Here is a 14,431-nt window from a genome sequence, read left to right as displayed (position 1 = left end):
CCCCTTCAACTTCTTTTTTTCTCTTTGGAATCTTCACTGTGGCTGCGAGGCAGACACTGACCTCAGCCTCCCTGAGGTTGCTCTCTGGTTCCGCATTTCCCTGGGGTTTTGGCTCATTCTAAGGGGGCTTACTCGGGCGGGTGGCGTGTGTGGGCGGGCAGGTGGCATTCTGTTGCTGTCATCTGTTCCCAGTGGCCCTCAGGGATGCTGCACCCCACCTGGTTTTCCCTTAGAGTCCTCATCAGGCACTTGAGGAAACCCTGAGGCTGTCCGAAGCTCTGTCTTCCCCGGCCACTTCTTCTTTGGGACATCCCTGCCCCACAAGGCCTTGACTTGGGACAGGAGGGGGCACAAGTCCCCTCTGAGTTTAGACCCCATGGGCCTGTCTGAGCTTTCCCAGCCTCCTCCAGGACTTGACAGGGGTGCGCAGGGCCGCCCTGTGTGATTGTATAGGTTGTGCACTCCACAAGAGCACCTGGTAGAGGGATACAATTCAGGGGTGCATCCAGTCTGTGCCCCAGTGGCCAAGCTGTGCGCCGGGGAGGGGTGCCTTTTTCTAGTTCGCACAAGGTTACCCTCCGAGCTAGCAGCGACCTCCAGCAAGGACACAAAGTAAATTCTTTGGGGACCACCACCAACTGCCATCTGTTTCTTCCTCCTGACAGTTCAGAACATTACTTTCCAGCCTGAGAAGCAGGGAGGCCTCACGATGTCCTCTGAATCTCTGCCCTTTCTGTGGGTTCTTTCTGGTCCTCTCAGGGCCTGAGCTTTTTGAATCCACAAAAGCACACGAGAGACGTGTTCTCATCGCTTTCGGCTGTCACGTTGTTTTCTGAGGCTGGGGCTCAAAAGAGTCTTGCTGACTGAAAAGGAAAGAGCAAAAGAAGAAGAGAAATCCTGGGCAGGGGCCAGGGGGTGAGGGGAGTAGGGCTATATTTTACAAATGTAATCCCCCAACGGCATTTATCCTGTGTTGATTCAGTGACTGCTTTTGGAGCCAGTACTGGGGGCCGGGCTCCTGACTGGGACTAGTCTCCCAGGCGTGACGAAGACTGGCATGGTCTCTGCTCTCACGGATCTTCAAGGACGGTGGGGTTGGGGGTTGGGGGGTGATATGCAGAGATATTGGGAGACAGAGTCAGAGGCAGGGAACCACGATGTGTTCATCTAAACTTTACCGAGGCCTGCATTGTGCCAGGCACCGGGCTTGGCTCTGGGGGGCCATGGTGAGGCCCACAAGCCTGGCCCCTGCCTTTGGGGAGTGCACGTAGAGCTCTGGGCACAGGGAGGCTGGCAAGGATGGGTCCTGAGGCATCTGAAGAGTTGGGGGCCCCTGTCGAGGCAGACCAGAGCCACAAAGATGGCGGCCGATCCGTCAGTGTTCTCCAGGAAACAAACCAAGAGGATTTATTTTCTTATATATAATATACTTTATAAATATGTATTTTATATATAATATAAACGTGTGAGATTTCATGTTTGAAGAGGGATTTTATATTTAAGACATGGATAACAAACTACATAAAATACCAGCATAGAATATCTAATTCAAATGGTGCCTTTCCTACATTCATTATCTCCTTCTAGAATTCCTGGATTTTGTTGTTGTTGTTAAGATTTATTTATTTGAGGGGCACCTGGAGGGCCCAGTCAGTTAAGCAACCGAGTCTTAATTTCACTTCGGGTCATGATCTCAGGGTCCTGAGATTGAGCCTAGCCTCAGGCTCAGAGCTCAGCGAGGAGTCGGCTAATGTTTCTATCTCCTTGTGCCCCTGCCCACACTTGCTCTCTCTCTCTCTTTCTCTCAGATAAATAAATAAATAATTTAAATTAAATTATTTATCTCCCTTTTTCTCTCAAATAAATAAATCATTTGAATTAAATTTAAATTAAATTATTTATTTGAGAGAGAGAGAACAAGCAGAGGGAGGGGCAGGGGGAAGAGGGAGCCCTGTCTCCGCGGAGAGTAGAGCCTGACGCCGGGCTCGATCCCAGGACCCTGAGATCATGACCTGAGCCGAAGGCAGAGGCTTTAACCCACTGAGCCAGGCACCCCAAGGAATTTGGGTTTTTTAAATCCGTTTTGTTTACCTGGTTTGTTTTGTTTCTCCCATATTGGACACAATATGGGCGTTTTGCTCACCTTTGCAGCCCCGGCCACTGGCCACCAGCCCCGTGTCCCAATCACTCCCAGCAGGGCAGAAGAGCATGTGGTCAACTCTAGATCATTTTAAAAATAATTGATTCAGGAGGCCCCAGGGGAGCCTGTTTCCAAAAATCTGGTTGCTGAAGTTGAGTTGTGTGTATGTGTCTGCCTGTCTGTCCGTCACCGTGTGCACCACATCTCCATGAGGACGCCAGGTGTGTGTGCATTTGAGTGTGTGAGTGTGACAGTGACCGCCCATTTGACTCCTCCCCTCCCTGCATTTCAGAAATCCGCAGGACTCATGCCCCCCAGGGCCACCAGGGTGACCTTCACTCAGGGACACACAGGCTGGCTCTGTGGCCTTCGCCTACGACTGTGCTCTCTGGGAGCAGCTGGGCTGAGGAGGTGCAGGGTAAGAGAGCTACGGGGGCCTGGGTCCCATCTGGAGAGCAGAAGCTATAAATTATCAGGAGCCATGTGCATGATGACTCCTTTGAGCTTTCAGCAAATCTTTAGCTAAGCAAGCTAGAGGCACCAGGTGTCATCCCAGCAGATGCTGGCCAGGCAGACGTCATGGAGCGGGCCATACAGCACACAACACACAGCCGTGATTGCCATTTTATTGGTAATCCAAATTATACCTTACATTTTGTATTTCCTGGTGTGATGTCTCTGTCTCTGTCTCTGTCTCTCGCTCACACACACACACCATCCTTTGTGTGATCCCAGACAAGCAAAAGGTGTATCTCCAAAAAAAAAAAAAAAGAAGAAAAAACCACCAAAAAACAAAACCATCAAACTTTCACCTTGCATCGCCCCGCATCAATTCCGTGGCGTCTGTCTGACCGCAGATTACCCACAGACGTGAAAATTCTTTCTGTGCTGGCATTTCACACAGAAATAGAAACGCAATATCGAGCCCATGTTAACGCATTTAGAAAAGTAGGATCTTCGCTGGAAATATTTCCGCTCATCAAAGGACGTCGTCTCCTCAGGGAAAACTGGCATCTTGTCCAAGGCGCGGAGCTCCTGATGGTCTGGTCGGCGGCTTTTGCTCCGCGTGGTGGCAAATGTTGATTTTAATCGGCTCATCAAAAGTTTTCACATGAAGTGTTAGAGGTATCAGATTCAAAACACTCAGAAGGCAGAATGGCCGCCTCGCCGCACGCTGTGAGGAGAGGAGGTGACTTCGCAGGCCCAGGGAGTTTGCTCCTGGGTTATTTGGAGCCTCAGGGCTTGAGCCCCATGGAACCCAGTGTGTCTGACACGCATCGGGGAGGGCGAAGGTCGGGGAGGAGGAGGAGGAGGGGCGTTGGATGGGTGTCCCCGAGTCACCCAGGGCAGTGGTACATTTCACCAACGTGTGTCATGGGTTTCTGCATCACAGTTCATTAGAAATAAACCAAATGGGGCTATTCTGCTAGAAAAGGTTTCTACTGCCCACTAGCTTAGAAGGATGGTTCTCAGTGGGGCTGTGTTTTCCCTAATTGGGTCATTTTGTATTTTTGTGGGAGTGTCGTGTCGCAGCGATGAGGGTGCTGACACGCAGTGGGAGGAGGAGAGGAAGGGATACCCGGTGTTCTAGAATGTGCAGGAAAAACACACATGGCAAGTCTCCCCCATGTTCTAGGCCAAATTCTAGAACTTATAAGTCCATTATCTTTGAACACTTTAAAAATATGTTGCATGGCTGGGGGGGCAATGATTTTTGACTGGGAACTTTACCAAGACTTGTTCACCATTTCAAAGAAATGGGACCCCCCACGGCAGGGCCCCGGGCCCTCCGAGTCATTATGGACGTCTGTCAGGATTCGGAGTGTCCTCTCCTTTCCGGAACCTAGTAGGTGGCATCTGGGTGGATGTGTGTCACTTCTGGGGGTAGTAGTTCGAGTCGGTGTCTGGTCTCCACACCCCTCCCCGTCACAGAGGTTATGACCGCGTGTGTCTATGTGGAGCCCCTGCTGTAGGCTGGGTCTCTCCAGGAGGAGAAGAGCCCTTGCCAGCCACAATGGACATGAAATGTGATGAGAATAAACTTGTGACGTTGTGATAAGTTGGGACATTGGCCGCAAAGCCCAGCCCATCCCACCTGTGCAGCCACTGACCCGACACCCCAGTGCGCGTGAGGATGGCACACGGGGAGATTCTATTCAGAAGTGCGAGCACTCACCATGACGTATGGCCTCGGAGGCCATCAGATCGGTTATTTAAAAAACATTAAATATTGGGCATTTGGATGTCTCAAATTTTGGGAGTCTCTGACTCTTGATTTCAGCTCAGGTTGTGACCTCAGGGTTGTGAGATTGGGCCCCGTGTCTGGCTCTGTGCTGGGCGTGGAGCCTGATTGAGATTTTCCCTCCCTCTGCCCCTTCCCTCTCTAAAATAAATAAATAAATAAAAGTATTTAATATTGAAAAACATTTTATTTGATTATTGAAAACTTTCTGTCTATCTTTATATATATTCTGTAGTGAATTTTTAAAATTATGGATGTAGGTAAGTTATATTATCTGTAAGCCTCATTTAAGGACAGCAAGGGGGGTGTTACCAAATATTTGTTATAAAGAGAGGGGTACTGTCTGGTGGCATTGCTAATTACTGATCTAGAACCTTCTGGGTTGGTGCCGGCTTCTGGTATTCCAACCGTAGAGGGGGTTGAGGTGGGAGGTGCAGGAGAGAATATTCATGAAAGTTCTGCGATAGTTAGACAATAATTAACCTTCAGAAAGTACATGGGCTGGTTGTAAACTAGATGCTCATTAACACCTTTGTGCATCTACACAAGGAAAAGTAATGACATCAAAGAGAAAACTGTGTCAAAACACCCATTAATCTACCACTGAGTGTGTATAACGGATAATCCTAATACATTTAGAGACCCATGTGGCTCAGGTTCAGAGCAATGTCATGTTGAAATAAGACAGTTCAATAACCAAAAATAATTAAGGAGCAATTCCAGTCTTGAATTTCTTGAGGGGCAATAAAAGAGCCCTCAGGATATTGGCCACATCAGTACTTACTAGAATTGTCTTTCCTTATCAATTTCTCTCACACCTCAAGACAGCAGTAGAGGGGCACCTGGGTGGCTCAGTCAGTTGAGCAGTCAATTCTTGGTTTCAGCTTAGGTCATGATCTTGGGGTTGTGAGATCAAGCCTTGCATCGGGCTCTGGGCTTGGCAGGGAATCTGCTTGAGATTCTCTCCCTCTCCCTCTGTCCCTCCCCCTGTTTGTATGTTCTCTCTCTCTCTCTCTCTCTCAAAAGAATAAATAAATCTTTTAAAAAATGACTAGGGTACCTGGCTGGCTCAGTGGGTTAAGCATCTGCCTTTGACCCAGGTCATGATCTCAGGGTCCTGGGATCAAGCCCTCTGTTGGGCTTCCTGCTCAATGAGGAGTCTGCTTCTCCCTCTCCCTCTGTACCTATCCCCACCCCCTGCTCATGCTCATGATTTCTCTCTCACTTTCAAATAAATAAAATCTCTTAAAAAAAAAAAAAAAGACTGCAGTAGAACCTTCCTTCTTAAAACTCCAAGCCAAAGCAATTCTCCCCTCTTCCTCTCCATCTTCCACGATTGTATTATACACAACAAATTAGCTTCTCTCCCAGCAATTAGAAAATGGCCTTCCTCTTAAGGAAGAGGAGGAGGGCAAAAAAATGGACAAATAATCAAAAGATAGTCTTTGCCGGGTCCAAAAGAAGGAGATTCTGTAGATGTCCCACATTCCTACTTTTTGTACCATTACAATGGATTAGAGTTTCTGAAAATGGAGCTGGCTGCCCGGGCAGGGAGTGAGCTCCCCATCATCAGACACAACCAAGAATGGACAGAATGACCACTGGCTGGGACCAGGCAACTCATTCAACATTTGTCACAGGCCCCTGTGCCAGGCATAGAGAGACAAGGAGAAACAAAAAGAAGAATAAGACAGAATCTCCAGCTTCAGGCAATTTGCAGTCTAAGAAGAGAGAGAGAGAGAGACAGGAGGAGTGTCCACAGGGTACAGGGGGTAAGCAGAGTAGGGAGACATGCTCAATAATCCCAGAGGAGATCAGGGGATGCTGGGTCTTGAAGGGTGGGCAGGAATTCACGGTCCCTGTGGTGGGGAGGTGGGGGGAGTGAGGAGCGCGTGTGGTGGTGTGGGGTTGCGACCAGGTCCCATGTGGAAACAGTTGGATGGAACCTGCAGTGTGAAGGAGAACTGAGCAGCGGTTGGAGGGGATTCTGGGGGGCTGGGTGTCCTATGTGCCAGGCTCAAACACGGGGTGTGGAGGAGAGAGCTTCAAGGTCGGGGCTGGAGGAAGCATGTAGGCAGAGGGGTTGGGTCGGGAGGGGTTCTCTGAGCTCCCCGCCCGCCCCGCAGATCTTGGACCAGCCAAGAGCTCCTCGATCACAGGAGCCAGTTCCTTAAAATAAATCCCTGTCTGGAGACGCCTTATTGGTTCTGGGTCTCCTGAGGACCCTGCGGTCACAGTCTCCATCCCTATTTCACAGAAGGGGAAATCAAGGCAGAGGGTAAGTGACTTGCCTTGGATGGCCCAGCTGAGAAGGGAACGGGGCGGCGCCCACGATCTCAGCTGCCCCCCGCCTCGTGGGAGGCACAAGCTGACGTAAGATGTGTGGCATGCCTCATCAGCCTGGGGACAGATGGTCCCCCAACTCCCACATTTTTCAAAGGAAAGCCAGCTCGAAACTCCACTTTCAAATCAGCAGGAAGTCCAGCTTCTCCACTGGGGCCTCTGCGTTCTTCCTGCATTGTCCACAAATCCAGGGGCCAACTGAGTCCAGGGCGGAGGGGGCAGTCTGGTTGCAAATGTGGGTGGGAAAAGGCCTCCCAGGCCCCGATCTGTCCCCCTGTGGCACTGTCTGGTGCTGCCCCTGTCCCTAGCCACCCGGTTGTGATCTTGCTACCTCTCTCTCCTGGTAGGGGCTGATACTTCCCTGTCCAGAGACTTGGGTCCTGGAGTCCTGTCCCCTGCAGACACCCCGAGGCAGGGCTGATGACATCTGATAATATTTCCCAGGCAAGACTCCCTAACCCAGCAGTCAAAGCCAAGAGACCAAATCCCCCGCTAAGTGTCTACAGGCTGGGCTGGCGAGAATCCTAATCTGTACGTGATGTTCCAAGGGCTACTGGGTTGGCCAGATCCGGGTCACTCGTCACCTCTCACCTCGCGTGACAGCGTCTATGAGAAGCTGCTGACGAACTCTCTGGGGTAGAAGTGAGCCACCCCGGAGGGACCTGAGGTCTTTGCCACTCAGTAGAAATTTGGCTTCTTTTACATGGTGGCGTTTCTTTAAAAAAATTTAAAAAAATTAAAAAAAAATTCCAGGGGCACCTGGGTGGCTCAGTGGGTTGAACCTCTGCCTTTGGCTCAGGTCAGGATTTCAGGGTCCTGGGATTGAGCCCCACATCGGGCTCCCTTCTCAGTGGGGAGCCTGCTTCCCCCTCCTTCTCTACCTGCTTCTCTGCCTACTTGTGATCTCTCTCTGTGTCAAATAAATAAATTAAATCTTTTTAAAAAGTTCTTAATCATATATCCAATATGTTTAACTCCCCAAATATCTATGAATCGCTCACTGTTGTGATTTCTATTGATGCATAACATATCACTCCAAAATGTAATGGTTTGAAACACAACAGTTCAATATTTCTCTATTGCCTCTCATGGCTCTCGGGGTAGACAGGACTCAGCAGGGGGGTCCTGGCTCAGGGTCGCTCACTGGGCTCTAGGTCTGCTACTCTACACTTCACTTTATCCTCAAGCTCACATTATGGCTGCCATAGCTCCAGGCATCACATCTTTACCTGACAGCCAAAGCGAGGAAAATGGAAGTTTTTGCCTCATGTCCCCTTTTGAAAAGAAGTCATTCCTAGAAGCCCCTCTCCCTCCACTCTCACAGATTTCTTCTCAGCCCTCATTTTCCAGGACTCAATCACACGCCCTTGCCTAACTAAGCCAATCATGGGCAAGACCACGAAGGTGGCCTGAGGTCTCTGGGCTCAGGCTGGGGACAAGCTGGATTCATCCTCATCATCCCCGAGCGTCACTGGTGACTCTCGTAGGAGACTCGTACAGCAGGGAAGATGTTGGGCCATGGGGAGGAAGTGAGATAGTCCACACTTGGCACTTAGCCTGGTGCTAGGATGTGGGGACACCTGGCGAGGGCAGGCTGTCCCCCTTAACAGACTCAGGTGTGAATGCGGAAGAGTAACAGTGTTACCCAACCTTAGCTGTCACCAACCCAGGCTCTGGAGCCATCCCTCGCTCTTCCCAGGGTGTGAGCTGGGGCAAACCAATGTGCTGCACTGAGCCTCATTTCCTTGCCTGTGAATGAAGATAACGATTTTCTTATGACTCACCCCGAAAACCCTTCCTGAGGATCAAAGGAGGCGACACACATCCCAAGCCTAGCACAGCGCCTGGCCTGGCGTTTCTGCTCTTCCTCACCTTCTTCGTCCGGGGAGGGGGCCGCCTTGCTGGCAGCTGAAACCCGGCCCCTTTCCCTTGAGTTTATTCCTGTCCTTTGTAAAGGGTCCCCAGGCTGCAGTTTCTCCTGGAGGAAGTGGGGAGAAGGAGCCTGTGTCAGGAACACCCCATCACGCCTGGCTCTTTGCTCAGAGAAGGTCCGCAGAGCACGTGGGAAGAATGGGTGGGCAGCGGAGTCTGCTGAGCACTGAGGGCCAGGGCCGGGATGAAGTGGGGTCGGGGGGCAGCCATGGGGACATGCGGGTCTGGGGCGCCTGGACACAAGGAGGCAGGAGCCCTAGATCCTGCTGAGTGACCTCACAAAAACGTCTGCCCCTCTCTGAGCTCCAGCCTCCCGTCTGCTGCTTGTCCCTGAGCTGACAGTGGGCGACTAAGGCTTAGGCTTTATCTGACTCTGAAGCATTGTGAGATGGGCAGACCCCATGCCCCTAATCCATCAGAGTCCAGGGAGTGCCTGGGGTCACTTTGCTCGGATCTGGTTTACAGATGACAAAACTGAAGCCCAGAGAAGGTAAACCTTGGTCTGGGCTTCCCACTCCTGGTCCCTTTTGGCCACCGGGCTGTGTTGTGCACAGGCTAGGGGAGGGGTTCGTGCATGGGGTGCGGGGGGGCTGGGTGCGCTCCTGCCTTCAGTCTGTCTCTGTCTTCTCCAACTTGCGCTCTCTCTCACTGTGTCTTCCCCATGTCTCTTCCTTCTCTCTAAACCCAACCCCTTTTCTATTTTTCCTCCTCTGTCTCCTTGTGTTTGTCTATCTCTCTGTTCCTACCTCGGTCTCTGTCTTTCTTGTCTCTGTGTCTCTGTCTTTCTATGTCTCCGCCACTCACAGCCAGTCTCTAACCCTCTCTGCCTCCCCACCTCCAATCCCACGACTTCTCTGTGGCTTTCCAAACAGTTTAATATCCAAATAAAAATAAAATTTACAAGCATGCAGGGGGGATGAGAACGGGTCGTGGTGCCTGGTGTGCAGGGCTCACAGGGGCTTACGGATGTGCCCCAACCTCGGGTTCCGCAGGGGGCAAGACTGGGCCCGGGGAGCCTGCTGAGCAAGCCAGTCCAGCCTCAGACACAGAAGAGCTCACTGCATGACCTTGGGGCTCCCTTGTATCCGCCCAGGTTCTGATGCTGACGAGTGGTGTGGCAGCCCACAGTCCTGGTAAAAATAGCCCAGGGAGCTGTGGCCGGCTTCCAGGTGTTGGCCTGCCCGGTTCTCTGTGGGGATAGTCCAGCGCCATGCAGAGTGCGAACCTGCAGCCCAGAGTGGGCAAGTGACCTGCCCAAGGTCACAGAACAGGTGGGCCAGGACCTGGAGCCCGAGCCCGTCTCTACTGCTAGCGGGCACTCTGCACAGCACCGGGGATCTCCCTGGCAGCCCCCAGGTTGGGCCAGGTCCCCCTTTCTGGGTCCTGTAAGCCCAGTGCCCAACTCCACTCCAGCACTCCAGGCAGTGGACCAGGACAGCTCCATTTTCCTGACTGCCTCCTGCACGTCCCTGTGAGCTCCTGGAGGCTGGCGGTAGGTCGGGGTGCGAGCGGCCTCTGCCCACACAATGCGTTCTCCAGGGATAAAGCCTTGACGATAACAGCTCACGTTCACCAGGCACTCCTAACGTGCTGGGTGGTCACTTTCTAAGCACTATACGTGTATTAACTTGCTACAGCCCTGTGAGGCAGAGGCTAATCCATACCCATTTTATAGAAGAGAAGACCGAGGCTCAGAGATGTTCATGGACTTGCTCAAAGTCACAGAGCACTGTTTGGCGGAGTCCGTATTCCAACCCAGGCTGTCTGGCTGTAAATGAAGGAATGGATGAAAAAGTGCGTAGAAGTTTGGCGTTCGAGGTCCCGAAGGTCCTCTGCGACCCCAAAGGTTGCAGAGCTCCTTTGCCCACACTGGTAGCCTGGGCTCAAGACCATTCCCTTGGATTCCATTTCCAGAGGTTTTCGGTGCTGGGAGCCTGGGATACATGTTCCTACTCCAAGACTGCCCCTTCCCAGATACGGGGACTTGGGAGAAGTCCCTCTCCCTCCTCTAGCCTCGGTTTCCCCAGTCATAAGAGAGGAAACTCTACGGCTGTTCATTGAGTCTCTGATTCTTAGGGGAACTGGTGGGATGGATTGGACTGGGGTCGGGGGATCCTAAGCTCAGAGCAGCCTGAAAGACCATAACCTAGAATTTGATTTCTTTGGGGGGGAGATAAGAACAGATTTTAAAAGTACAATGAGGATTACAAGAGGACCTGAGGTTATTGTGTCTACCCGGAAGGGGCTTACCAGGAGGAGGGAAGGAGTGCTTCAACAAAAAGGGCATAAGGGCAGAGGCAGGTCAGCGGACGTGCCGGGCAGAGCTGCCCCGCCCTTGGGTGCTGGCCAAGGCGGTCTTGGCCCAGGCACCCTGGCGCTGGTGATAAGTCTGTCCTGGGAGTTTCAGCCAGAGAGGACAGGTGCAGGGGAGGGGGAGGAGGCAGGGGGACAGCCGGCTCCAGGGCTCAGGCTGAGTCATCCTGCGGGGCTGGGGTCTGGGAGCCTGGGGGGTGGGGGGAGAGAGCTATTTCTAGACAGAGAGGAGGCAGAAGTGGGCAAGTCATCTGGGCGGTGTGATTGGACCAATCAGCAGGGAAGGGCAGAGAGCTGGGGGGCCTGCGCCTGCCTGGGGGGAAATTCAGCCACTGCTACCCCTGCCTGCCCCGCCGTGTCCTTTCCTCCCCGGTGATCCTACTACCTGCTGGTGGGACTCTGTGCCTCCCCCAGCTCCTCTGCCACTCCAACCCTGCCGGCCCCCGCCCCCCACCGCACCCACCCAAACATGCCCCTACCCTCTGGGCCTTCCTTCCACTCCCAGACCTCTGTTTCTCTGTCCCCTCCCCCTGACCCCTGGAGCTGTCCAGCAGCTCTGGGCTCCAGGCCTGAGAGGGCGGCCCCAGGGTCTTTGGAACCAGACATAGTCCAAAATCACCCACCAACTCTGAGCTGGGTGACCTTGGGCAAGTTCCTTGACCTCTCTGAGCACAGCTCCCTCACCTATGAAATCAAGAGAGCACCATCTTACCACAAAAGGGAAGGCTTCAAAAAGAGGTGCCTGCGGATGACCACGTGGCGTGTGGCTCCATTTTTAGAAACGTCCAGAAAAGGCAAATCCGTAGAGGGAGACAGCAGATGAGTGGGTGCCCAGGGCAGGGCAGACAAGGGAATGGGGTTTCATTTAGCAGGGTTTCATTTGGGGTGATGGAAATGTCCTAAAAGGGATGATAGCGATGGCTGCCAACTGTGAATATATATAAAAACCACTGACTTGTGCAATTTAAATGGGTGAAGGGTATGGAATGTGAGTGCTAGCTCCAGAAAGCTAGCGAAGAAAGGGAGGTGCCTGTTCTGGGGCGGGCACACATGGGCGTCCACCTGCCCCACGTCCTGGGCGTGCGTGGGGGCTTCTTGGCCAGGGCACGAGTCATTTTCCAGAGGGCAGAAGCTGAAGGTCAGATGAAGTGACTTTGGAGGGAAAGCAGCGTGGGTCTAACTTCCACTCGCAGAAGGAGGCCACCAGAGCCGGGATGGACTGGGGGACATGGGGCAAAGACCTGGGACACTCAGCAGCCACTGCCAGAATTGAATTCCCCAGTTCTGTCTCTCTGTAGCTGGCTGTGTGGCCTTGGGCAAGTTGCTTAACCTCTCTGGCGGCAGTCTCTCCTGGAGAAATGGAGGTGATGCTCTTCCCAGTCCTCACTGCACGGGGCTGTAGTTAGGATAAATGACGTCATCTGTGCAGAACAGAGGGTACAGGGAGAAGCAGATCCTGAGTGCTTGGGAAATAAGGACTCTTTCTCTGGCTGGCGGAGGGAGGAGCGAGGAGGAGGGCTGAGTGAGTGGAAGGTCCCAAATTCAGTCCTGCTCCTGCCTGGCATGAATTATCCCCCACGTGGCCAGCGCAGCAGGCTCGGCACGAGGGCCCCCATCTTCCCTTCCCCCTCCATCCTCAGCAGTCACGCGCCCTGCGTGATGTTAGAGACCTCCTTTCTGGGTCCTCTTTCGTTCATCTGTCAGAATTGGACCAAAAGAAGCTTAAGGTCCTTGTTTCTGGTGGCCTTTGCCTCCTCCCTGGTCCCACACACCCTCTGAGAAGCTGCCTGTGGCTCTAGGATTCACACCTGCCTGGCCCCGGGTCCCATGTCCTCAGTTTTTCACTGTCTTGTCCCTCAAAGGCAGGAGCTCCTCTCTGCTATGTCTCCTCCATGCCTGGTGTGTCTCAAAGCAGACTCAAGGGAGCATCTACCACGACACAGATTCACCTTGGGCTGGGTGATTGACCTTGGGCAAATCCTGGCTTTGGGTCTCAGTCCCCCCCTCCCCCCTGGAAAACAAGCCTGATAATATCTGTGTCCTCTTTGTCTTCTAGGGAAAGAGAAAGACGGACCCTAGCATATAGGGGCAGGACAGGACCGTAAATGGCACTGAACTCCACCCCAAATGTAATGCTTCATGACCCCTACCACACCCAGGCAATGCTTGCATACCTCTGGAGTGACAGCGAGCTCACTACCCATGCCACCCATTCTGCTAAGTTGCTTCACGACAAGGACTGGCTCCAACAGGGGACACACACAGTAGCAGGTGCCGAAGTCTCAAAAATAAACAGGGGGGAGGTGACACGGAGGCAAGGGCATTGCTCGGGTTTGACTGCTGACTGTTACCTCCTACTAGCTCTGTGTGGCCCCTGAGACTGACTTCATCTGTAAATGGCAGTCACAACGCCCATCTTGCAAGGTCACTGGAGACACTCCCAGCGGGCAAAGCCCCTGGGCCCACGAACATTTGTCTCCTGCCATGCTCCTTCATTCTTGGGGAGCAGGTGCTGTCATCATCCAATCTTTTTCAGATGAAGTTTTCAGGAGCACAAAATGGTTAATGAACCTGCCTGAGGTCCCACAGCGAAGGTGACAGGTAGACCTGACCTGCGCCCAGGTCCCTCGTACCTCACATATCTCACAAGGGGCTTGACCCTGTATAGCCCAGCTCCCCTCTTATGAAATGAGCATACTGTGCTCCCCAGGAGACCCTCTAAGATTCCCTTTCTTAGAGGTCAAGATGGGCTGGTGGTTTTCCATCGATATTTTTAGTCCTGCCCCCACCTCATTGTTTTAGATCCAGGGAGCAGAGCCTCTGAGGTCCTCTGTGTGCCCCGCCAGCTCCCCAGGGTGTGTAACCTTAGCAGGTTTGTTAAGGAGCACAGATGACAAGCTGCCTGGAATCTGAGCTCTCTGACCCCCCTCCCCCGCCTACTCCCACAGTTACCAGGTTCCACTGGGGGTGACTCGACAGAAGCTGCCCGCCCCTACGCGTCCCGGCCAGCTGGCATCCACAGGAAGGGACAGGGCAGTGCTCCCGGGGGCTGGACAAGAGGAGCCAGCTCTGGGCAATGAGCTCTGCCATGCTCGGCTCTGCCATGTCCACTCAGCTCCGGGCTCGGCCTCTGCAGGAGCACGCAGCCTGCAGGAGAGACCCCCTTCCAGGCTCCCAGAGAGTGGGCAAAGGGGGCTGGGAAAGGGCAGAAGTCACCTGCGGCCCCCTAAGGCCAGGGCGCAAGTCTGAGCTCTGCCGTGTGATGTCGGGTGATGTCACTATACCTGGTTCTTCATGAAATGCACACAGAGTAGCAGCCATCTTACAAGGTTGTCATGACGATTGACTCCACATCATATGTGTACAGCCCTGAGCGCAGTGCCGAGCACTGAGAAAGGGCTCCCAAGTGGGAGCTGTTGTTACGTATCTACATATTTGCACAACAGATATTTAGAAAGTGT

The sequence above is a fragment of the Mustela lutreola genome, chromosome 8 (assembly GCF_030435805.1).
Source record: "Mustela lutreola isolate mMusLut2 chromosome 8, mMusLut2.pri, whole genome shotgun sequence".
NCBI classification, from domain to species: Eukaryota; Metazoa; Chordata; class Mammalia; order Carnivora; family Mustelidae; genus Mustela; species Mustela lutreola.
This window is presented reverse-complemented; position numbering follows the sequence as displayed.